Source organism: Lepisma saccharinum, chromosome 27, assembly GCF_977018435.1.
Source record: "Lepisma saccharinum chromosome 27, izLepSacc3.1, whole genome shotgun sequence".
Taxonomy (NCBI): Eukaryota; Metazoa; Arthropoda; class Insecta; order Zygentoma; family Lepismatidae; genus Lepisma; species Lepisma saccharinum.
The window spans coordinates 4,273,934-4,300,976 of record NC_139255.1 but is presented as its reverse complement, the minus strand read 5'-3'; the positions used below and the strand labels follow the sequence as shown (position 1 = coordinate 4,300,976).

Sequence of the window (27,043 nt, the reverse complement as noted above, 5' to 3'; positions counted from 1 at the left end):
AGAATTGAAAGGGAATTCGGACGAACATTGCTGTGGTTGGCTTGCCGTCATCACACCCATGAACTAATATTGAAAGGAGTGTTTGAGGAGTGTTGTGGCGTACCATCAAGTGGTCCTGACATCCAGAGTTTTCGGAAGTTCCAAAGTCTGTGGGCTTCACTTGATAAGAAGTCATATACGACAATGCTGGATGAAGAAAATCCCGTTTAAGGCTTTCTAGAAGAACAACAAGTGAAAATGGTTAACTACATCCAAAATGTCCTAAAAGACGGAAGTCATCCAAGAGAAGACTACAAGGAGTTATTACAACTCACACTCCTGTACCTAGGAGGTTGGTCTCAAAAAGAGTTCAGTTTCAGGATCCCAGTGGCTCTGCATCGAGCAAGGTGGATGGCAAAGGCAATATATGCACTTAAAATTGTACTATTCACTAAACAGTTGAATATTCCTCAACGAGAATTGAAAGGAATGAAACGGGTTACACATTTTGTCAGCCTCATATATGTTCGCTTTTGGCACGAGGCAATTGTAAGTCGATGGGCTCCAAAGAATGATTTGGATATGCTACAGCTTCTGAGCACTTACCCAGATGCAGACGTCAAAAAAAAAGTGCTCTCACATTTGCTAAAATACACCTTTGGTATCTGTCAGAAACAAACGTAGGATTTGCTTTTTTGGACGAACGTATTACTCAGACTGATAAGGAAAATATGACTAAAAATTTAGAAACCAAACCTGCAAAGAAAAACGAAATGAAACGATTAGAGGGTAAAAACCTAGTTTTTGAAGGAAAAGACCCGAGCCATTTCGTTACTAATAAAACAAAGACGTTCTTTGAATTGTTTGGGATCCATGACGTGACAGAATACTGCAGTGATTCTCTAAGAAGCCATGTGAACGCTCTTAAGGTGGTCAATGATACCGCAGTAAGAGGAATTGCTCTGATAAAAAAGTTTAACGAATCGGTCAGGGACGAACAAGAAAAACAATTCTTGTTGAGGGTAGTCGAGCATCACAGAAAAGTCGTCACCAAGTGAACAAAAGAAGGGATTGCATTGTTCAAAGTTGATTAATATAACACATGTTTTGCCTATCATACTACCTATTAATCTTAGTGTCTAGTTTTAATATTATTTTAAGTTTGTGATTTCTAGTTTTCCCAATAAAAGTAATTAACATTGAAAAATTGTATTTTTTGCCTACTTTTACAAAACTGATCGAAGTGTGCAACCTTTAAATATTATCCAATCTTCTTGAAATTTGACATATATATCTTTTATATCACCGAGACTCGGGGCGTAAGCAAAGTCTGCAAAAAATTTTACATTTTATTTTTTGCCTTACAAAATGAAACACCCTAATACCCATACAGCACAAATCTCTCAGGGATATCCATTGGTTATCCACAATGTCCAGATCAGATCCATGGATATTACGGATATCCATTGAATGTCCATTAGATATCCATTTCTGGATAGCCATTGGGTGTCTTAGGATATCCAGAACTGGACATCTAAAACTCGACAAATTCTTGATATCTAATACGAATGACATGGGTACCTGGGAGAAATCCTGGGGTGTAAAGGCGGTCAGGGGCGTGATGCTGATCACATCACCCCCACTCAAGACCGGATCAAGAAAGTGTGGGGCGTTACCCCCACACCCCTATACGCCTTCATTGCGTGGTGCTATGCACAGGGGAGCACTTTACCTTTTTTATCATACAGACGTTCCGATGCCGTGTTAGTGACTCAAAAAAGTATTCAACTCACCACAGGCCTCGCATGGAAACATCTACAACAACCAGAAAAGACACGAAAATGGATGCACATGTGCACAGAAGTTTAGTGCATACTATTGAGGTCCAAACTACACAGAAAAGAAACAGCTTTAGTAGTTGACAGAAGGAGCACAGAAAAGCAAAAGACAAGATGCATAATTGGAGCTCAAAAAAGTTTTCAACTGTAATACTTGCGGCATAAACTATTAGGTGTGAGTGACATCCTTAATATCTGCTTGGACTCCCTTTCCTCTTGATGATTTCCTGCAACCGTTGTGGGACTGATTTCACCAAGGTATCTCTTGTTTGTTGGGTATCTGCCTCCTTTGGTCCAACAAAACGCGTTTGAGGCAATTTTTGTTGATAATGTGGTGTTTCTGGATTCATTCTTCGAAAATATGCCAGACATTCTCGATAGGATTAATGTCTTGCGATATTGGGGAGCTATTTGCATCCACCGTGGGGTGTTGTACAATAACCAGAGCTTGGTGTTGAGGGCTGAATGTTTCGGATCATTGTCCTGGGTGAGAGTGTAGTCACCAGTAAGTACCATAATGTTCACTGAGTTGGGTAGGTACACCTTCAAAATGTTGATGTAACGTGTGTGGTCCATTGCACCATTAATGAAACACAAATCCCCAACACCATTGGCACTCATACAGCCCCACACCATTACCCATCCCTCACCGTATTTTGTTGTAACTGTGAGATTTTCCTCATCTAGTTCTCAGTTCTTTTATCACAATACCATCAAGTGCCCATCTGATGCCCATAGGCTCAAATGTCATTACAATTTCATAACATTACATAAGAAAGAATAACAAATGGGGCATCAGATGGGCACTTGATGGCGTCGCGATAGGATAGGAACTTCATATTTTGCTAAGAAAATATGTATGAAAAATTATATTTGAAGCTAGTCTCGTCTCGTGGGCAACACTAATTGTTGTAAGTAATAAATTGAAGCATATATTCTGCTCGAGTAGGAATCCACAGCCCTTATCCAATCAATCAGTTTCTGTGTTTTGAAACTTCTGTATAGGAAAGCTACATACAATTTGCTTTTAATAACACCAGCTTCAAAATAACCTATCCATTCGTGTCATGCCAAGTAATGTTTGATTTTGATCTGTTATATTTAACTTTGGTTTTCTGCCACTTTTGGCTAATCGCGAAGACGAGGATGGGTGATGCAATGACAAGATCAAATATTTTGGGCAATTAAGTGAAAATAAACTGAGAATATTACATCAGTTGCACAGTACATATTAATACTTAGATTATGTATAATTATTACAAGGAAATAATATGTATAACCAAGGGCGTATTTAAGGGGGGTACAACGGGTCCACCCCCCTTTGGTTCAGTAAAATTACCAGAGTTACCTGTTCTATCCGCTTGTTCATAAAAATTTCTTCGGACTTATTTTATTCTCTTTTAAATTAGAGACGTAGGATGGGATACGGATGGGAAGGAAATTACGTAATTCCACACACCAGATGGGACTGCAGACCAAATGTCTGCAATTTCCTGATAGTTTCGGAATTTCTGCGATAAGAAACTGCATTGAGACTGTCAAATTAGTTTTTTTTCCCCTCGAGTCATCTTAAAGATATTTGGTTTTGACACAAGATAAACAGAAAAGTATCAATATTAGCGTGACTTCGTGACTACATACACACAACTTTGTCGGGTCCAGCACCCCCTGCTCCCCAACAAGCTTCCGGCCAGCAGTGTCCTGGATTTTCACTTACGAAATAAAGCAACCCTAATCATACCAAAAGCTGATCCATTCCCCCCCACGTGAACTATATACACGCCCATGTGTATAAAAATATGCCATATTGAAATGGTACGATATATTTTGAATTTTGTACTGCGAGAAAAGCCGCCTCACCTCGTTACCCCGAACGCATTAATTGGTTGGTTCACAACTTAACCACTAAGGATCCTATCGAGACGAGACATGGCAGCCTTAGTCTTGTTCTCGTTGAGAGTTGTAAATATCTGTCTCGTGTTTATTTGTGAATGTATCATTGACAGTCTCGTCTCGATTAATAAACATCCGTCTCGGTTTGGGAGGGCAATTCTCGTTCTCGTCTCAAGTCTCGAAAAATATAGAATTAACAACGTATACAAAGGCTTATCATTATAAATACAAAAAAAAAAAACTCTGAAATTTTTTTTTGACTCCTCGTTTAGACTGTACGAGCCCTCGAAAACTGAATATTATCCTGCTTATATATGCAAACCAAACCGCAGATTCAGAATTAGGAGGAATTAACTGACGTTGTAATTATTATGATTATTCATGATTTATCTGAGGAAGTCGCATGTTCCAGGTTTGACTCTCGACCTGGGCATGACTGTTTACTTGTGAGTGACATTTCATTGAACTGGAAATTGTTACATGGGAGGATGTTTGCTCGAGACTTTGGGGACAGCTAGAGGGATGCTTCTATTGTTAATGTTAATGTAGCTCACGAGACGAGACATTTTCCGTCTCGTCTCATAAAAGGACAAGTGAATGTTTTCGAAATGAGATGGGACAGAAGAAAAAGTTCGTCTCGTATCGTGGCAGGTTGGGTGATACTTAGATTATACTTGTTGGTGGTGGTGGTAGTGTGTGTGTGTGGGGGGGGGGGGTCCTCCTGCACCCCGACTTCGAAAACTGCTTGTAGTCATTCATCTTCATTGTAGCAATTAGCCAAAAGTGGGAAGAAATGTGATGTTAGAGAAGATACATACTGAATTAACCATGCGTTCTCATCGTTGCGGTTAAACAAAGTGACGGAAAAGCGACGTAAAAGTAGGTTAAATACAAAAATTTGTAATATGTATATTAACTGAAGAAAACTGTCATTTACTGCAGGAAATTTAAAAACTCACCGTACCTTTTTATACCGTATCACCTCTTATATTGTAGAAATTGGCGTGTAAACCAGTGTTCTAAACGTATTATCTTTAAATTTGCGAAAAAAAAATATTATGACGAAAATAATTGTAATTCCAGAAAAGGCATTCCTATAACATTAAGTTCTTTCCAGTCAGAACCAACCTATGTATTCGCAATGAACAAGGCTGTTCACGTGGTCAGCCATTGACTGTTACAAGTTTTGCTTTGTCACCTTAATGGGAAAACCCTCTACCGAGTGGCTGAATTATAGTAAATACTGCTATACTGCTAGGGCATAATTCATCTCCAAGAAATGGAGCACAGATTTTTGCACTGGAAGTTGCAAGATACTTGTTTTACACAGTAACAAGGACCTCGTGTCTGTGGAGAGGACGTTTTCAAATCCGTGACGTAGGAGGTGAATTTCAGCGGTGTTTGTTTGTGTTTCTCGAGAACCAAAACAAATATCGCCGAGATATTTTGCACATCTCATGTTTTTGTCATTATCTGTAAAAAGAATGGATTTAAAACGTTTTTCATGTCAAAGTGAAAATGTCTATTCCGCTTGTTTCGCTGGGAAAAGGCAGTACTTGACCGCACCAGTGATGCCAACCGTAGGGACATGTCCCTACGCATAGGGACTTTTCACTATATTTTGCCCGCGTAGGGACAGATTTTGCCGAATGAGGGAAAACGTGGGGACTTTTTTCAATGTTCGAAAATAACATTTTATTGTGCAAAGATGCTCCATCAGAATTTTGGAACATGTTATCGGTTACGAAGAACATTGAAGGCAAGTTCTTTTTTGAAAGCATTTCCACTCTCGCGAAAATAGTGCTAACATTACCACATTCTAACGCTGAAACGGAAAGAATATTTTCAATGTTAAGTGATACAAAAACAAAAAAGAGAAATAAAATGGGACCAGAATTGTTAAATTCTTTGGGCACATGAAGAAGACTGCAAGAAATACAGCATCACCAACCAACATTTCTCTCTTCAAAGCAGCAGCATGTATGACTTCAAAAAACATAATTAACAGTAAACGACTCAACGTTATTCTTTAATTGTGGAAACATCGAGCAGAAAGATTTGGTAAGTAAATGTGTATATTTTATTTTCTGTTTTGCATACACATGAGGTGTTGTTTTTTCAGTCGCTTTACTTGGCGTAGGGACATTTTGACTACGTCTGTAGGGACATTGCCGAAAAGTGGTTGGCAACACTGGGTCGCACATCCTGAGTGACCCAGTGTTGCCACATGAAGGGAAATTTCCCTTTTGCAGGGAAATTCGGACCGAATTTTTAGTCAAAAGGGAAAAGGGAATTTTGATGAAAAATACCACAATTTCAGGGAAATTTTAAGACAACTGACTACACTATTACTGTTTATGTTAATTTCCAATTTCATATCCACATTTTAATCTTCTTAATTTTTTTCCTTTCCTTCTCATTCTGATCCTTTGAATATAATAAGCCTCTCGTATTTGTGTTAAGTTTATTGTACGTACGTCGCTTTTATGCATCTTCGGATAATAGTAACGATGAGGATTAACGATTTAATGGTTGCTGACCAGGATTCAAATGTGGGACATCTGGCAAAAAAGCGATGAAGCTGACATGTATGTGAATTTTTTTTAATACTATATTTTTTTTATTCGAAATTGACCAACTTAAATACTACTACTACTGCTACCACCACCAGCACTAATAATAATAATAATTGCAACTGCTGCTGCTACAAGCTTTTATTATTGTTATTATTTGATAATTTTAGATGAAGGGAAAAATTAGTCCGAGTAGGGAAATTTTGGCACTTAGAAAGGGAAATTGTGCCCTCATATCGTGGCAACACTGGAGTGACCTCCTTTTTTTTTTTTTTTTAATTTATCTATGCCTTGAAGATAAACAAACGAGGAAGTTCCGAGTGTATGTGTCGCTACGAGGTTCTGTGCAGCTTCATCTGCCCATGTCTGTGATCTGGCTTCATCAACGACACAACAACGTACACGTCCGAACACTTGGGAAGACTGACAACTTATCAACATTAATTGGAGCATTTGTAAGTTTTCTCTTTTGAATTTGAAATCACTGTTTAGACATACTAAATAATTAAACAATCTGTCGTGTCATTTTAGAAGCACTTTGAAACAACAATGAAGGTTTCCATGTGAAACTTGTTTAATGTTTTTTTGGTAACAGTATGGTATAGTGAAAACACATTTCACTCGTTTATTTCCTAATTATTTACATTTGTACTTATCTGTTATGCATAGCGGAACGTTTTTGAACGTGGGATTTTGCTTTTTTCACTGAAACAAGCGTCATTTTTAACATTACAAGTATTTATTGTTCGTTGCTAATTCGCTTTCGTTACACACAATATGGCGGGCAAATCTTGACTCACGTTGTCTATCGTCAGCTGATATGAAGTGTTTCCAAACTTATTAACCGAAAAATGCCGCACAAACTATTCACAGAAGGTTTTTAAGCGAAAATTGATCCACAAACCATTCACGGAAGGTTAGGTTCAGTTAGGTTATGCAAACAGAAAATTAAATTGGAAAAAATAACCCGCTTACACGTCATCTTGTAAAACTACCGCTTACACTAACAGGGGGTTACATAATCAAACCCACGGAACATTTGATTCACGTAGTCGACGGTAATGGTGGCAAGAGCTATCGTGCATTGTAGATACATTAATGTTGAAAAATACATGATTTACCGGCCGAATAAGTTGAACGAAACGAGAAAACACTTCCACGAGCTTCCTAAAATCTACAGAAACTCAGTTCCGTAAGTAGTTTCTCCTGTAAAGATATGTGTTTTCACTATACCATACTGTTACCGAAGAAACTACTTACGGAAATGAGTTTCTCCAAGCTTTCCAACGTCCGACGAGGTATTTTCTTTCATCGTGGAATATATTTGACTGGGAAATCATGTATTTTTCACGAGAAATATCTCACCGACGCACAATTGCCATTGCTTTCGCTACGTCAAAAGCATGCTGCGTACGTTTGATGACGTAAGCCCCTGTCAGTGTTTCCAACCCCCTTTTTTCACTATGCTTGCCTAACCTAACCTTATCGGAAATGGTTCGTGGGGCTATCCGTCAGCTACTGGTTCTATCTGTCAGCTACCCGTGCATAATGTAAAATTTTCACACGTGACGAACACGATACTAGGTATTTTTCGGTGAAGAAGGTTGGAAACACTGCATACCCACAATGTGAGTCAAAATGTGCCCGCCATATAGTGTGTTACAGAAGTGAAGAAAGGAATGAAAAAAATCACTCTGTATGTGATAAATTGTGTTTGTTTTCGTGTAAAAAGCATGATGGCACCTTGAACTATGTTCCGCAATACATAATTGGTAAGTACGAACCATGCGAAACACAAAATATCCGATTTTAATGTGTCTCCGATATAACGAACTGTTACCGTTTCTTCTGTAAAAATGAGGAAATGTGTATCCGATATAACGAACTGTTACCAAATATCTTGTTATTTATGGTGTCTGCGGCCTGAAACAAATGTCACTAGATGTAAGTAATGGTGTTAATAACTTTACAAAGTTCGGTTAGGAACATGGAGTCACATGTTGGGAATATATATTTTTTTAACGGAGCGACTATTTTCACCAGGTGGTGAAGCGGTACCATCGGCGGTCCGTACCCCCAAGATACGGTGATGATTTTTGTGTCATTTATGAAGATTATGTTCTATACAAACAATTTGTGTTGTTTTTAGCTTTAGGAGATGTATTATAGTGGAGTAATGAGAGTTTTTTGATGGGACAATTATGACGTCATTTTCATCGTTGCCATCTGCATGTGATATGAAGGAACATGTTGTTACGTTGTTTGTGTTTTGTAACTTGAATCCATGTTCGAAATATCTGAGATTGAAGGTTGGCAATTCTGGTGTTACGTCAGGCCGTGCGAGATTTACTGCAGACGAGGTTTCGGTTCATGTCACATGGTACTGGGATTTTGTTTGCAAGGTGGGCATGCGTTTTTAGTCTGATAAGTGCTATTCATTGAAAATGCACATTGGGGAGTGTATCGACATTTTCAGTATTGTGGCGTTCTTTGGCCTGGAGCTGGAGGTGTATATCCGTGAGTTGCAGGAGGATGGTTTACTGACCGGAAAAAAAGAAATGTGTTAAATGCAGTGGACGATAACGCAGGAATGTGTGGATGAAGTTAAAAATATGGCAGCGAGCATAAAAAAATCGACGTATTCTCGAGGAGGTACAGTGGGTCAACGGCGCCGTTAAAATTTGGCTGACGTCATGCACGGGTAGCCCCACGTACCATGGATGGTAAGGTTAGGTTAGGCAAATATAGTTAAAATTTGGGATCATAGTAATGTCAGGATACGCCAGGAGTGTTAGTTTTCTGCTGTTTGGGAATTTTTTACAGGAAAAATGAGCGATAGGAGTTTCTTGTGCTTACGCCGGTCATACTTTGTGATCAATTAGCTATTTCCTTTATTTGTGATTTTCTAACGCTGGAACCACTTTTATATTACGTAAGACATTGAAATCTGTCGATTAAAATAAAAATTGATGTAATTCTCGAGGGGGTACTGTGGGTTGACGACCCCAGTGAAGCCAGCTTTTGAACTATTTTCACCATATTTTAAATTTCATATACATGTTCCACAACCTGCTACACGAATGTCAAGGAATATAGAGCACGGATGTGTGTATTCTTTAGCTGCATGTACATGAAGCCTACATCGGTGTGCATTTATTTTCATGCAGGAGACCAGTACGTTTTTTTTCTGCATGCCTGGATTTGGAAAAATACCGCAAGTTGTTTTATATGGACTTGTGCTTCTAATTAGGGATGGCCAAACGGATCCGGGTCCGAAAAATCCGGATCCGGATCCAAAAGTTACGGATCTGGATCCGGATCCGAGAGTTCCGGATCCGCGGATCCGGATCCGGGTCTGAAAGTTTCCGATCTGGATCCGGATCCGAGGGTTTCGGATCTGGATCCGGATCCGAGAGTTCCAGATCTAGATCCGGATCAGAGAGTTCCGGATCTGGATCCGGATCCGAGAGTTTCGTATCTCAATCCCATTATAATATTACCACACCTTAAAAGGTAGTATGATCTTCGATTACAAAGAAAGTTTTCGTTAGCCCTACAAGATTTTTTTTCAAGTGTTGTTCCTAAAATACTTTGCTACGCATCGGCACAAAAATAATCTTACTTGTTTAACATAAAATGTCAGAGGTGATTTTGTAAATGCCATTGAAACGAATATGTATTCATTCGAATGTATTGGAAATGAAAACACACATAAATGTGAGACATTCCATTCCAAGATGAAACCTTTAACACATATAACAAGAAATGCTATACAAAAATTATACAATTGTTCTACAGTTACAGTTTTACAAATTAAAATAAAACATTATAATATATGCAGTGTAATATAATTACAAAGTATAAGACTAACAAGGGAGGTTACTTGGCAGGTGTATAGTGGGGCCCAAAGGAAGAATTACGTGTTTTTTTGTTTCAACTAAAAAAACGGTTTTAGGGGGCAAACCCCCTCAAATGTCAAGATGAGGACAAATTGAAGTGAGGATCTGACCCCTGTGTCCCCCTCCGATTTCCATGATACTTGGCAGGTGGGTGTATAACGGACCCAAATGAAGAAATACGTGTTTTTTTTGTTTCGACTAAAAAACTATTTTAGGGGTCAACCCCCCCCCCCCTCAAATGTCAATATGAGGACAAATTTAAGTGGGCATTTGACCTATGTGTCCGCCTCCGATTTCCATGAAACTTGGCAGGTGTAAAGTGGGGCCAAAAGGAAGAAATACGTGTTTTTTTTGTTTTAGCTAAAAAACGGTTTTATAGGGCAAAAACGCACTCAATTGTCAAGATGACGACAAATTGAAGTGGGCATCTGACCCCTGTGTTCCCCTCCGATTTCCATGAAACGTGGCAGGTATGTGTATAAACGGGCCCAAATGAAGAAATACGTGTTTTTTTGTTTCGGCTAAAAATCTGTTCTAGGGGGCAACCTCGCCTGAAATGTCAAGATGAGGACAAATTGAAGTGGGGATCTGACCCCTGTGTCCCCCTCCGATTTTCATGAAACTTCGCAGGTGTATAGAGGGGCCCAAAGGAAGAAATACGTGTTTTTTTTGTTTCGGCTAAAAACTGTTTTAGGGGGCAAAATCCCCTCAAATGTCAAGATGAGGACAAATTGAAGTAAGGATCTGAACCCAGTGTTCCCCTCCGATTTTCATGAAACTTCGCAGGTGTATAGAGGGGCCCAAAGGAAGAAATACGTGTTTTTTTTGTTTCGGCTAAAAACTGTTTTACGGGGCAAAACCCGCCTCAAATGTCAAGATTAGGATAAATTGACTTGGAGATCATCTGACCCCTGTGTCACCCTCCGATTCCCATGAAATTTGACAGGTGTATAGAGAGGCCCTATGCCCCCTGTTTCTTCCTATGCCATATTTACGTAGTTTCGGGGTCAGATCCCCAATTCAATTTCTCCTCATCGTGACATTTGAGGGGGGGCCTCTATACACCTGCCAAGTTTCATGGAAATCGGAGGGGGTGACTTAGACCTCCCTTGTAAGTGTATTAATTAATTACAAATCGCGCACGCACACACACACACTATATATATATGTGTGTATGTATATTATATATATATATGTATATTAGCAGGTAACAATATGTTATAAGCACATTCTTACTTTCCAAAGAAGCGCATGTGGGATGGCAAAACGGATCCGGATCCGAAAATTCTGGATCCAGATCCGAAAGTTCTTGATCCGGATGCGGATCCGAAAAATTTTAGGATCCGGAACCAACCGGATCCGGATTTCGGATCCGCCAGGATCCGGATCTGGCCATCCCTACTTCTAATATGTCACATGACAAGTATGAAGTGATAATATTCCTAACTTCTTTCCTTGTTAGGTTAGGCAGTTTAGGTTTAGGGCTATTAGCATTATAGTTGCTTTGATAAATGCTTCCTAACACCTGATAATGTTCTTCAGTACTTCCTGTTATTCTCGCTCCCTGGTAATAGGGAGTACTCACACTCATTTTAATTTTAAATAACTTTTTAGCAGTACGTTCAGCAACACTGCCAATAAATATAATAAAATAAGATAAAGGCAATGTTATGGTATGATTCAGGTAATTATTTTGCTGGTAAAAATAGCCACACATGCTGTTCTCAGCTCCTGGTGGAAATAGCCCTACATGTTATTCTCACCACCTGGTGAAGTAGTCGCGGCCATTTTTGTAATGTTTGGAGTTCACTTGTAGAAATTCCCATTACTTTATGTAGTACTTATTTTTATTTTGTTTAAAACAAATAATGAACACGCTATATGTATTTTTAAAATGTTTGTGTGTTTTCTGTATCACATGTATCATTAAATCGGAATAATAATTATTAAATTTAAACATGCCATTACAAATATTTGTAATGTTTCTGGCTGAATTTTAAAATTGCATCGATATGGTAGAGGCCACTACGTCGCAAGGATTAATGGTACCCTTGACCCTCTGTACCCCCTGGAGGAAGTGACATATTTTTCATGGTATATGAAGATTTTGTTGCTTATGAACGTTTCCAGTTGATTTTCGTTCGCGGAAATGTGTTTTTGTGAAGTATGAAGTATGTCAAACTTTCAAACTTGAAGAGGAACAGCGCGAAGGCTTCGCACAAGTGAATCTAGCACCCATGACATTCCACAACAGCAACTATAATTTTACGTAGTTAGGTTAGGATTGCTAGATTTGGTGGGGCCGTTTACCCACTGTACCCCCTTGAGAATTGAATTGAATTTTTTTTAATCTACAAATTTCAATGTTTTACGTAATGCAAAAGTGTTTTTTTTTTTTAATGGAGATATTTGATCCCAAAGAATGACCCCCCTTAAGTTAATAGCTGCAATTTCGGAGTACTTTCACCGCTCTTTCTTAGTAAAACTGTTTGTATTTACACTAAAATTGTGAAAGAACATGCTGAAAGTAACTCTCAGTACCAAACCCAACAATCCTAACCTAACTACGTAAAATTATAGCTGCTGTTGTGGAAAGTCGTTTTGGGTGCTATATTCCCTTGCGTGAAGCCTTCGGTCTGTTCTGCTTCACAGTAAAGTAACATGCTAAGGTAGCAGATGCACTTGACTTCACAACAACAAATTTCCGAGAGCTAGAATAAACTGAAAACTTTCATAGACAACAAAATCTTCATAAACCATGCAAGATATTTCACTTTCTCTAGGGGTGCAGAGGGTCAAGGGTACCGGTTTGATACCAATAGTTATTATCGACGTGCTCTTTCGTTATTTGAGTGTGCATACAAATGGTTTTAATAATTAAGAGCGGAGAGAGCACTCCAAAATGATAGGTTTTTGCTTACACAGGTCATATTTTGTGATCGAATATCTTCGTTATTATTTCGACGCACTGGAACTAATTTTATATTACGTAAGACATCAAAATCTGTTGATTAATACAAATTTAAACATAATTCTCGAGGGGGGTGGTGGGTAAACTGCCCCGAATTAATTACTTTTATTCCAGTTTTGTAGTAATTAATAAACAAAATGTTTTAAAATGTGTAGCTTTATCTTAGAACACACCTAACACCAAAAAGAAAAAAACTAGCTCCTGCAAAAAGGGAGCTAGCACCTGAAGTATTTTAAGTTGTTGTTTTACCCCTGCTGAAGAAGAGTTTGAAGTTATTATTATGTTCCTGCAGCAATTTATGCAAATTGCATGAAATATAGTAGATAGTTGTTCATTGGCCCCTTCCAGTTCTCTAGGATGCCAGTATTAGAAGAGCCAGTTAGGGATTGGCGTGGGTGTGTGGATATTTCTATGGTGTGGATGAGGAGGATTTCTCCCCCTCCCTGTAGTTGCAGATGTTTAACCCTTGGTACGACCATTATGTATAATATCCTCCAAACCTTGAAAGTAGATGTTGGAATTCCCCATGGAAAATTTTCAACCACCACCCCAACCACCATACCTTTATATATATATATATATATATATATATATATATATATATATATATATATATATATATATATATATAGTTGCGTGACCTGTAGATGTCGCCTTGGTTCGTGGGTCACCAAGGAATGTATCTCAAAAGGTACAGTGATGTACAAATAGAACGGCGCCGCTGGTTCTGCCGGCAGAAGTAAGTATGAGATACAATTGGATGTCCACTCTCTCGTACTACTTACTGGCCCAAACTGCTGCTGGCTGACTGGTTTGTCGGTGACCCCCTTGGCTCGTTGTTAATCGTAAGTCTGAACGACACCCCACGTGCCTGGTAATGTGGCTGGAACGAGACTCCTCATTTCCCCATGGACTGGGTCTTTTATTCATAATTACAAACAACATTTATGTGTCATTCTTGCAGTTTTGTCTCCTTCGTTTCTACTGGGTTACACTCTATCAGGAAGACGAACCCAGTAGTGCCGAAAAAAATTCCTTGTTTAGCCAGCGGCATGCACGATGTAGTTTGTTTGAATGGGTCAGCGTACTGTACAGAGAGAGTGATGTATTTCATGATTTTTGAGGTTCACCTATTTTTCCTCATCAATATATATATTTAATTTACATCTCTTTCTTGCCTCCTTTTCTAATCATTATATTAAGCATATGCATATGCTGTTCTCCCACCTATTCCTTGTCAGTTGACACACATTTCCTATAAACAGTATATATGTATATCCAATAAGAAAAATGAAAACAAAACAAAATAATAGTATATAGAAAATAAAAAAAAAAGATGAAAGAGAAATGTATGGACAATTGGAAATCAAATTAGAACTATAAACATACAATTAAGGAGTATATGTACACATAGAAATACATAAAACTAAATTTTAAATACACACATTAAATGAAATATTAAGTGTGTGTATGTATGTACGTAAATGCATGTGTGTGAATGTTTAACACATTGAATCCCAGGGTATTTAAATTGGCAATAACTCAGAAACCTGTTCATTTTATGTTATTTTCAACAATGTGAAACAATTTATTTTTTGGTCTTAATATACATGTGTTATACATCAAAATAAAGGCAGTTTATTTGCCTACACGATAATAAAGAAACAATTAGAATCTGTGTATTCTTGAGTGTGCTAGAGATGTTCAACATAGTCCTTGTTTTTCATATAATGAAAAAGTCCGTGCTTCTAATACTAAACATATCTAGCCTACCCTTAGTATGAAACACAGGCGGTGTGCAAGTAAATAACTTATTACAAGTAAATAAATAAGTGTTCCATTTCTTTCGATATTTCAAGTATACACATTGGTCAATTGCATGGGCACCCATAGCAGTTTTCTCGGGGGGGGGGGGGGGGTGCTTCAAGATTCCTATGTAGGGTGCACTGAAATGAATCCTGTCATCAACATAAAAAGTAATGTTAGCAAATTCCATTAGCCAGAAAGGGGAGCTCGAGCCCCCCCCCCTGCCCTCATGTGGACGCCCATGGTCAAGTGTGCGTATGTGTGTGTGTTTGTGAGTGATGATAAAGCACTAAAAATATAGGCATAGTACTGCAATCAATGAAATGAATGTGCTTTCCATTCAATGAGAAGAAGGTTCAAAATTTCACCCCCAGGGTGCAGCACAATGCAGAGGCATACCAAAAGAACTCCCAGGGACATTCTGCACATGCATGGCCCAGCATCGTAACTCCAAACATTCAAGTGATATTGCCCGTACTATGCACGTGCATGGGACACTCGCCATATTTAGGATTCAATGTGTTAATGGTTCAAGCAGATATTTGACATGAAGTAATATCAAATTCTTACATTGACATTGATCCATTGTAGAATGTATTTTATTTATGTGTGCTTCTACAAGTTTTGTCAAAAAAGTTCCAGGACTGAGCTCATAAAAAATAATTTATTCAACTTACAGACTAATGGTCCTAGGTCTTGTCAAAATAGTCCCCTCGGCTACCAATGCACAGCTGCCACCGTTTCTGTAGGTCATGGAAGCAAGCAGTGTCACAAAACTGTTTGGATTGCTACAATATCTTCATGACACTTCCCTTTCAGCAGCTTTTCTACATGGGGAAAACAAAAAAAATATCACACGGTGACAGTTCAGGTGAATATGGGGGATGTGGAAGAGCAGGGATACGATGCTTGGCCAGATTTTCCTGGACTGATAAAGCAATATGGGGCCTTGCATTGTCGTGCAATAAGAACCACTGCCAAGATGCCGACAAATCAGGACGGCATCACCAAATTGCTTGACAAAAACGTTTCAGCTCGTCAATATAAAAGTTTTGATTTATCGTTTATCCTTGAGGCAGATATTCATGGTGCATCAAACCTTTAGCATAAAAAAATGTGATCAACATTGTCTTTGGATCGTCTTGCACTGAATCTCTGCCTTCCCAAAACCTTTTGTGCCAATCAAAGACACGGCTTCTTGATAATACTTGGTCACATATACTTGCTGTATCATATTCCATGTTTCACTAGAGGTTTTCCTAGGTTAACAGAGAACTTAATGTTAACTCTCTGCTCAGAATCCGCGTCACTCTAGTAACTTCCAACTAAATGTGCCAACAAGCCGAAAAGTGGGTTACAAAGCATAGCCCTGCCACCTAGTGAGTTTACATGGAAACACTTCCAAGGCCATGTTTATTCAGAACACATAACAAGTAACTGAATAACACCCATTTCTTGTGTTTCAATATCATAGGTAAAGAATAAGAAAATCAGTCCTGGAACTTTTCTGACAAAGGTTGTAGATTCAAACTGTTTACATAGAAGAAAGTCCTTTGCTTTGTTTTTAAGAGTATGCTTGATTGGTTAGTTATTGTTGTGGGCAGTTTATTCCAAGTTGAAACCGCATTTCCCGAGAATGATTTGAAGGAGGTGGTACTTCAATGACGTGTAAAAAGTTTGTTAGACCCTCGTGTGGAGTGTGAGTATATTTGAGTGCCTATTTTAAGTTTTCTGAATAGATAATCTGGTTTTCTTACTTTTAGAATTTTGTTTATGAAAGTGATATAGTGCAGATGTCTTCTTCTGTCCATTGTTAATATTTTCTTTGTGCTCCAATGAGGCAGGATATGTTTAATGCAAATCGTATACAAGAATTTTGCATCACCTGAATTTTCCTTGAGAATGAGAATATCTGATGGTTAGATGAAATTAATGAAGGAACACTCACATAGGAACACCAGGAATCAAGCCTGACTCCTTCTATAACTGTCGAAATTTGAAATACAATTCCATTATGATAAAAAGGGAAACTGTTTGACAGACAGTCACTGACTGTAACCTATCAGTAATTAAGTTTTTCATTTAGGTGAATCAGTTGACTATGAAAGGTAATCTGGAATACACTAAATACTGAGACATTGCTCAATATTTTTATTCATCCAATGAGATGCATACAAATACATGAAGCGAGGCATCCTGCGTGGCAGAGTGGCTACCCAACCAGATCTCACTGCAATGCCAGAGGTCGTGGATTTGAATACCAGCCTGGACATGGGTCAATTTTAATACATCAACACTCGTCCTCATCTTCACAATTAGCCAAAAGTATCAGAAAAGTGTTGTATAATAAACCAAATCCATCAATAAGCGTATGCATAAAGCAAAATCTTAAAAAGGAAGTGTCCCGCCAGAAAATGTTAGTGACTGGATATTTAAGGATAAGAACCTTTTTCGGAGGAAATCCCTCCTCCCTCCAGAATATTGTCCCCTTCCTGGGATACAGAGGGATAACAGAGCACCAAGAATGTAGGGAAGAGGATATGAAGGTCTCCAATAAATGCCAACATGAAGTTTCGGGAGCTGAATGCACCACATGATGGAAAGAATAAAATTGTTCACTCCCAAGAGTACACATTATTACATTATGTAACTGTTATTCACTGTTCTCCTCCATGGCTATGCGGTCTAAGGCGCTGTGCTTTGGGTGCTGACTGCGGAACGGCATGGGTTCGAGTCTGCCTGGGTTCTTGGCCTGTGTATAGGGCAACCCACCATTGTGAGGAAATAGGAGAGCTACAAGTGAGTAGCGTAACCCGGTCTCGGAATGGCTGGGGTTTCGATGTGCTAACCCCACGTCACCCCATTACCGGTTGAAGATCTCCACACCTCTAGGTAGGATTGTGGGAGGGAGGCTGGCAGCCGGGAGACAGGCCCAGGCCCTTTTGAGGGCTGTCGAGCCATGGATTATTATAATATTATTATTATTAACTGTTATTCACTACAATTTAAGCTTAATAACTATGTATCTAAACATGGACATCATTGGCAGGTCCAGTGTCCTCCCTAATGATCCCCAAATATGTATCTATACATCATCAGTAGTTCTCAAAGTGTGCACCTCGGTGCCCTAGGACTGTCCTTCTTCTCTCCAACAATACCTAAATCATCAAAATACTTCACATAGTTTCCAAGATATGGCATGTTTTGTGTCACATGGTGCGTTCGTTTGTCCACCCAATTTCTGAAAATCTTCAGATTTTCAAAAATTCATAACTTTTTGACATATTTCTTGAACAAGTCTAATATATTTATCATATTAGTCCATGAGGCAGGACTTCGATTGGTACCACTTGGGGGGAGGAGGGGGGAGGGTTCTCGATATGATTTTTTTGCAAGGTGTGTATGCCTGGAACTGGAAAATGTGTGATAACATCTCATATCTTTGCTTTTTATATAATATTATTGAATTAGTAACCATAGCCGAAAATGGTTATATACTGGCATAGATTAAATGCACAATTTTCAATAATAATGGTGGCTAAATCTTAAATTCGCATGTATGTTATAATTTAACATAAACAAACATTTAGTATTTACATTGATCATCATCTTCTTCTTCTGATTAGGTGTCATCACTCATTGATTTTCACATGTGGGTAGTCTGCACTTGTCACTGCCCCTGAACGGAAGAGACTTGTTGGCAGTTTATATTTTCTAAGGGATTGGTTGGTTGATTGATTTGGTGTTTCAAGTTCACTTTATGCATAGTATGGCTAATTGGGACTGGACCTACTGTTTGAAGTGAAATCCGAACCATTATGTGCCTCTACGGGGTATTGAACCCGGGACCCATTGATTACAAGGCAAGGCATCGGGGAGGCAGCTTCTAATGGAGTTGCAAGCTTGTAGATGTAACACAGTTTGAGGTGCTGGCTGTCACTCCATACAGTCCATTACCAGCTCCTTTGCTCTATCGTGTTTTTTTCAATGTCCACCTTCTCCCATTTGGACTAGGTACAGGTGGAACATTCAGAAGATATATCTTGCTTATAGCGGCTTGATAAACGCACGTTAAGCACGTTTCTTGAGACAGTTCCTGGTGTAAGTTGATAAATGTCTATCTCACCCTCCTTTGCACAGAATAGATGACATGCCATGTCATTCATATAATGTATGGAAGATTTTGGAGCATGCACGAGAACTACAAATTGCCCATTACTATTTCATTCAGATCCCATTGATCTCTGACGCTGCAAAAATATGTGTATGTCTGTTGGCAGGAAGAATTTTCAATGCACTTTCTTTTCCTGTTCTTGCAAATGCGTATGGAGACTTATCATATCTCGACAAACATTTTTAATAATAAATTAAGCTATTTTCTTAATGTCAAGGACCATCATGGGTAATTTGGTACTATATTTCACAAACAATTTAACCGTGATTCTTTCATGGAATCTCAAACACCTAATACACACACCTGTGTCATCTGAGCCTCTCATTACCGCTTCATATCCCTCATGAGCATGGCAGAATTCACACACAAATTACCATTTCTTATTCATGTTTCCTGTTGAGATTGAGCACTTTGGGGCTCATTTCAGATGTGATTTTGCATCATTTATCTCCACAGTTGGCATATGGTTGTAATGAAACATTTTTGTACATTCGTTAACAAGAAATTCAATTAGAGTTGTTTTATTCATTACGTGACTTAGGAATTTCCTTCACTTTCTGACAATCTGGGATGACGAGATGCTCTGTGACTGGTGTCCAAGTTCTTCCCATGTGATTGTCCTTTCGGTGTTCCTTGTCTCATTGTACGCATCAAACGGACATCAATTCTTGCACTCCTATTTCCTTCCGCAAAGCAATGGACAAGGCAGATAGACCTCACCAAAGTTTGATTCCACCTCTCTTACTCGCTGAATAAGAGCCATGCCATCATGGAATCGCCGTGCTGAATTTCCAGATATTTCCTCAGGGGCTAACATTATTCTTCAAGTTTTCTTCTAAAGCCCATGAAAATGGTTCTAAGAGAGCCCATTTGAAGAGGCCGATTCTGTGCTGTCACAATAATTCGACCAAATAGTACATATTTGATAACTGACCTGCCATTACTATCCACTGCCTTCTTCGTGGATCAAGAGAGTGACAGAAAGAACTAGATGAAAACCATGTGCATCTCATGTTTATGTAACTGAAAGAACATTCAGAGAACAGATACAGTAGAGTATGAATTAGTACAGGCAACAGGAAAACCCTACAATCACTTGAACCAATACTCACATGATGTGCGTCATTATACAGCAATATCAATAGAACAGCTCAGAAATGGACAAGGCCACAACAGTAACTCACCCCTAGTATGGTGTGTGATCTCAATCGGGCAACACCGCTGCAAATGTGTGTGGCATGGACTGTATGAGGTGATCGAAGTGAGCTTGAGGGATTCCTCTCCACTTTTCACTTCGGGCAATTTCAGCCCTGGAAGAGTTGAGGAAGGTGCCATCCTACCTACAATGCGTCTGCCAGACATTCTCTATATGGGATTTAAGTCCAGTAATCATGCTGGCCACTCCATACTATCGATTCCCTCATCCTCTGGCATGTTGTGCACTAACAGAGCTCTGTGATGACAAGCATTATCGCTGATGAGAAGGAAACGATCATGTGTTGCATCTGCGCACGGCATGGCAAGAGGTCTGAGGTTCTCGTCCCCATATCTAAGGACCGTCAAACTGCCATTTTGGATGACGTGGAGATCCGTACTACGTCCCACAATTTTGATTCCAGCCCACACCATCAGTCTACCACATCCATTTTAGAATGTTTCTTGCACAAAAGCAGGGTTATCGCGTGTTCGACGTATCCTCCAGATAAAAGACATTATTGTAAGGCTGGAGGCTGAATCGTGACTCATCGGAAAACACCGCTCAACCCCATTCGTTGTGGCCCCAATTGTGATGCTCTTCAGTCAAGTTTCTACGGACTGACAGCTGTACAGTGATGGAACACACATCATGAGTCTATATGGATAGAGGCCATTTTTAAGAAGGCGATTGCAGACAGTGTGAGATGACACCTGCACCCTATTGTTGTGAGAATGGCATGTTTTGTTGCTTTTTCTCGTCTTTTCCAGTCGGTTGTTAACAACAAGTATGCCTTGTTTTTTGGTGTTATTGCTCGTGGACGGCCCTGACCTTACCTTCGTCGCACATTTCCCGTTGTTTGGAACCGAATCTACAGGCGAGAAATGGCACTTTGCGACACTCCAAGGGCTACAGATAACTCTCACTGTCTGTCCAGCTACCATCCTTCCTATGGCTCTCCACACCATTGATTCAGGTAAATTACACTTTAGAGGCATTGTACTGTCCTTGGATTGCTACAGTCATTCTCACAGCTGTGCACTTCAGTTGTTAATTCAGATGTATTGGCATTAATGATGGGTAATTGAATTCTGTAATGGTGTTAAATCCCATCCAACTTGTCCATTAAGTTATTAAAATATTAACATATTTTAATTGGTGTAATTATTATAATCTTAATTATCATCATCATTATTATATAATTTAGATCAGGATTACTGTAATTGTCATTTCTAATAGTAAAAGTCAAAATATTAAAAATTATCAAAACTTTCAATTTACATCAAGGTAGGTATCTGGGGAGTGGAGTGATAACACACAGAAGGCAAAGAGTTACGACATAGTATCACATATTTTCCATCTCTAGGCATCTCAACCTTACCAAAAAATCATATTAGAACCCATCCTCCCGAGTGGTACTGACAACTTGCCTGGCTCAAGGCCCATATTGGACCAAGTATCTATCACTAAAAATAATAATAATAATAATGAAGCAAATCCATGACTATGAGGCAACTTTTCGTCCATCAATTGGGTGATTTCATGTGGAATGACCCAAATGTTTTAAAAAAAAATTATACTTAACAGTTGACCAAATTACTGTGGTCCAATTAACCCGAAGGGAATGAATCCACACAACTCATTCCCGGGGGGAACTTTGCTTAAAAGAAGAGGGAGATTATTCTGGTTGTAGACCACTGCCTAACCACCAAATCAATCCATCATTATCATTAAAATTTCATTGGTGCACAATAAATGTTGAAGGAACAGTGATACCGGTGACTAGTACTAGAGCTGAAAGTCGTTTTTCAGCTCTTTGCTGAATTCACAGTTAATGCAGAAACACGCAGGAATAGCAAAGACTCTCGAAATTGTTAGTGTTTTCTATTGGATGCATTACGAAAGTCTTAACGAAATGAACGAATTCAACTGTGATAACCTGGTGAAACCAGTTATTTTACAGACTTATGGGACGCTCTATATGAAGGCATAGCATTTTGTTTATACAAAGTTTCCCCATGGTGTCCAGCGGAAGGCATGTCCTTCTGGCAGAAATAAACTCTTCTGCAGACACTGTTACTCATTTTAATCACAGTGTAAAGAGAGTAAGGCACTCTCATCTTGACCATGTTGTTTCATATCACACTCTCTGTTAAAATTATACTCCCTCTGTCCCATAATTATTGTCCGGTATGCCAAAATGGTAACTTTTTATTTAGGTTCTTTTGGATACTTGATCGGCCAATTTGTACTGATCCTTGAGTAATAACGTTGTATGACACATTCCCGTGTTTCATTTACTTCTTCTGTATACACCAATGTCACAGTTTGAATATCGTACAATTATTATGGGACAACAAACAAAAGTGTACCGGACAATAAATATGGGACAGAGGGAGTAATACATTTTCCAAACTAGTGCAGTTTGAAGCCATCATGCACGCGTGTATTCTGCAAGCAAATAGACAAATCTCACTGACCAAACCAGCCTCCTGACCTGTGCGTTTGGTGAATCTTGTTCTTGCACAAGATGCACAAAAGGTGACTTTTTGGGACAGCATAACGTACCTCATGAGAGCATTTATGGGACGGCCAGTTACCATAACTAAGAGTGTGCGGAATCCTGAGAAGTCGGGATCGGGATAAAAATTTCCCATCCCGATCTCGACTTCAGGAAATGACTTCCCAACTTTCCAGGATCCCAAGCAATCAGGAAATACCGAATGGTAATTTTAAAAAGTAATTAATTCTTGATGTTTTCTTCATTGTAAATGTCTGGAACTTAAGTGCCCGTATCAGTGTCACTCGAAAAAGACACCGGACAGATGTCATTTATTCTTCCTAGTCTTACCAATATTGATTCCATTTCCTCCTTCGAACGCAAATCCATTGCATGGGAGACCTATTGAGACTTTGCTGGAGGGAGGGTTGCTGTGTCGAAAGAAGCAGAGGACAAGGTTCCCTGTCCGCTACTCTTCCCCCATTTATGCAGGTCAGAGTCTGACCATAACGGACCTTTCTTTTCAGCCCCCACGTTTATAACTTTGAGAGGGTTTCTGTGACAAGAAAAAACTTTTTCCGAGTGTCTGAAGAGAAACACACATTGACGAACATCGCAATACAACTTACATGTAATAGAGCCAAGGACTATTTAGGGGAGGCGGGGTGGGGTGTCCAGGGAGTCCGAATCTTCCACGCGAGACTTACGTGGAAAGTAAAATTAAATAATGTAAATATGCTTGTTTTGTTTAGCATCTGTCGTATAATCGAAAGCGGTGTATTTCTGTCAAACGTATTGTAAGGGAAGGATTACATTGGGGTCATACAACTTTGGATGACTGTATGAAAGAAGATTTATGCACACCACTACCTAAGTAATATGCTTAAATATTAAATTAAGAGCTTTACTTTTCGTCAAATGGATCTAACATCCTTTTTCGTTATTCAATAAATATTCAATTCCTATTTGTTTCACAATAACCTTGCCAGGCAGTTGTTTTTATACAAATTGAAGCGATCTTAACTATCCATGAGCTAGATAATGAATACGTGAAAAACTAAATATGCTGACCAAGGCAGTAATTTATTTTATTAAAAACATAAACTAAACGTAACGTTTCAACCTTCTAGCAAGGTCTTCTTCAGACTCTGTATCAAGTCCAAAAGTAACAAGATACAAAAACAGGGCATTATATATAAACAAACATTACTCCCTCCAGACTATTTAGAAAGTTGTTTGGAACTTTCTAGCAGGTGGCTTTCACTTTCCGACTTTACTTTCACCTAAAAGGCTAAACACAATTACTTCCATATAGAATGTGGTTGGACTTTTAATCTCACGCTCTTTTCCCTTAATTTTTCTTCCTTCTCCTCTCCTCTTTCTCTCTTGTCCTTTCCACTCTTTCTAACATCTTCTTCCATTCTTTGTTTAACTTCAATCCCCCATTCCAGTTCATTGTGTCTTCTTCACCTTTCTTCTCTATTTCCTTGGCCTCCTTCCATTTTCTCACTAGCATTCTCTTCTCCCTTTCTATCTGCTTAGCCTCATCCCACTCTATGTCATGTCCTGTTTCTCTCGTGTGTTTAAATATTGCATTTCTTTCTCTCTTAAGTCGTACATCATCCCTATGTTGTTTCAACCTGTCTTTCAGCCTCTTTTTCGTTTCTCCTATGTACACACTCTGACATTCTTTACATTTCACTTCGTAGATAATCCCTTCCTCTTCCTCTTCTCTGTTTTCCTTTTTCTTGTTTGCATTCCTCGCTATTCCTAAGATTCTTCTCCCTCCCTTCCTGTAAGTTTTAATTCCCGCTTTCTTAAGCACTTTGCACATCTTTTCTGTGGTCTTCTCCATACTCCTTATTCCAAACCTTCTCTCTTTTTCTTTCTCTTCCAATTCTTCCCTGCCCGTTTTCTTCCTTCTTCTGTTTATGTCCAGTCTATCCTGCTTCTCATAGCCATTCTTTTCCAGCTGTTTCCATAGGCTATTTATTTTGCCTTCTTTTTCACATTCTTTCATGCATATTTTCTTGATTCTGTCCTCCATATTCTTTATAAAATTTATTTTTGTCACCTCACTTACATCACTTCTTTTGTGGCAGAATACCCCTGCTGCACACTTCTTCTGATGCCAAGCGGTTTCAATTTCTTGTCCTCTCTTCCTTTTCATCAATATATCTAGAAAGCTTAACTTGTCTTCTTCTTCTATTTCAAGTTCCAATAATATCCCTCTTTCTTCATCTTGTATTTCTTTGGCAAAAATATCAAGCTGCCTCTTCGTTCCCTTCCATATGCCAAAACAATCGTCCACATATCTGCAAAACAAAATTATTTTGTCACCTCCTTTTTCTATCACTTTCTTTTCCCATTCATTCATAACCAATTCAGCCAATGCTGGGCTTAGACTGGAACCTATATTTAGTCCTTCACTCATTAACATTATTTTATCTCCCATTATACTGTAACCGTTATTCCAAATGGTTTCCAGCGCCTTCACTACTCTTTCACTATCCCATTCTCCAATAATTTATTGTCCCATTCTCTTTTTAATAATGTCCAAAACGTGTCACCTCTTGATGCTCGGGATCATACTTTTCACGTCTAAGCTAAACATTGTCGTCTTCATCTCATTTAACTTAAGTCCTTTTATGAGGTCTACTACTTGTTCACTGTTCTTAACTGCTCTGCTTTCTTGCTGTGTTACTAACACGTCAATAACTTTCTTTAATTTCTTTTCTAAGGGTTCCAAAATATTGTTTCTGCAGTTCATTACTGGTCTTAACTTTATCTCCTCTTTGTGTATCTTTGGAAAGCCTTTCAAACTTGGTAGTCTTCCTGTCTCCTTTATGCATTTCTTGAATCCTCTCCTCCTACAGTCTTTTATGATTCTTTCTTTTATAGTTTGTTCTTCTCCTTTTCCACAAATCTCCTCATATCCATTTTCTTTTAGGTCTTCAAACTTCCTCTCGTACCATTCTCTTTCCATCACCACAATTACTCCTCCTTTATCTGCCTGCTCTATCACCACATCATTTCTTTTCTTGATTTTCTTCATCCCTTCCCTTTCTTTTTGACTCAAATTATCTACTTTTCCTTGTTTTCCCATTTCTTTCTTCAGTATGGCTGCTGTTCTTCTTCTAATCTTGTCTCTTTCTGGTTCTTCTTTTATATGGAGCACTGCTTCTTCGATGTCATATATAACTTCCTCATAATCTACATTTCTTTCTTTAACTTTGAAAGCTCTTCCTAGTTTTAAAAAGGCTTCCTCTTCTTTTGTTAGGTCTACATTCCCTATTACCACAACTCTCCTTTTGGTATCCTCTTCTCCTCTTTCTTCTTTCCATCCCAGTCCCTCTCCTTTCTTCTTCAATTTTATTTTCATTTTCTCTCTAAATTTCTCCTGCCAGATTTTCATTTCATTAAATGTATATTCTCTCGTAAAAATGGTGAGACCATCTTCAATAGCTTTTTCAATTCTTGTCAGGTTCTCCTTTATTATCTTTATCTCCTTTCTTCTTGCCCTTATTTCATTCCATATCAGTTCTTTTTCCATTTTCTGAACCAATATCCTCCATCTCCTGGTGTTGCAAACCACTCCCTTCTTACTTATTTTTAATCCTTTAGGCGCTGTGCCTCTCTCCAAACATTTTCTCAGAAACTTCTCTTGTTCGTCTTTGTGTATTTCTTTCCTCTTCAAGTCCTTCCAGTTGTTAATTTTCCTCATCAGCCTTGGAAAATGTCCAATTATAACACCATTAAGCCTTGTTTCCATGATTATGAAAAACTAAATATGCTGACCAAGGCAGTAATTTATTTTATTAAAAACATAAACTAAACGTAACGTTTCAACCTTCTAGCAAGGTCTTCTTCTTGGACTTGATACAGAGTCTGAAGAAGACCTTGCTAGAAGGTTGAAACGTTACGTTTAGTTTATGTTTTTAATAAAATAAATTACTGCCTTGGTCAGCATATTTAGTTTTTCATAATCATGGAAACAAGGCTTAATAGTGTTATAAATGAATACGTGCTGTTATATTCCTATTCTTATGCCGTCTTTTTCCCATCCTGACTACTTTGAACATTCAGTTACTGCAGAGCCGACGCGATATGGCCGATATGAATTTTTTCTATAAAATCATCAATGGGAAATTAAGATCTGAATTTCTTCTTACAGAATTCAATTTCAGAGTTCCCTCTCGATCGACCCGAAACACT

General features: G+C 38.6%; 1 protein-coding gene across 1 annotated transcript in view; it reads left to right on the top strand.

The window, feature by feature from the left end:
• The first annotated feature begins 6,598 nt into the window (after positions 1–6,598).
• LOC145980055 (BTB/POZ domain-containing protein 6-like) overlaps positions 6,599–27,043 on the top strand; it is a 62,535-nt gene continuing 42,090 nt past the window's right edge. The window contains exon 1 of the mRNA XM_083113044.1: positions 6,599–6,738. The gene's annotated coding sequence lies outside the window, so the exon portion shown is untranslated. The remainder of the gene's footprint in view (positions 6,739–27,043) is intronic.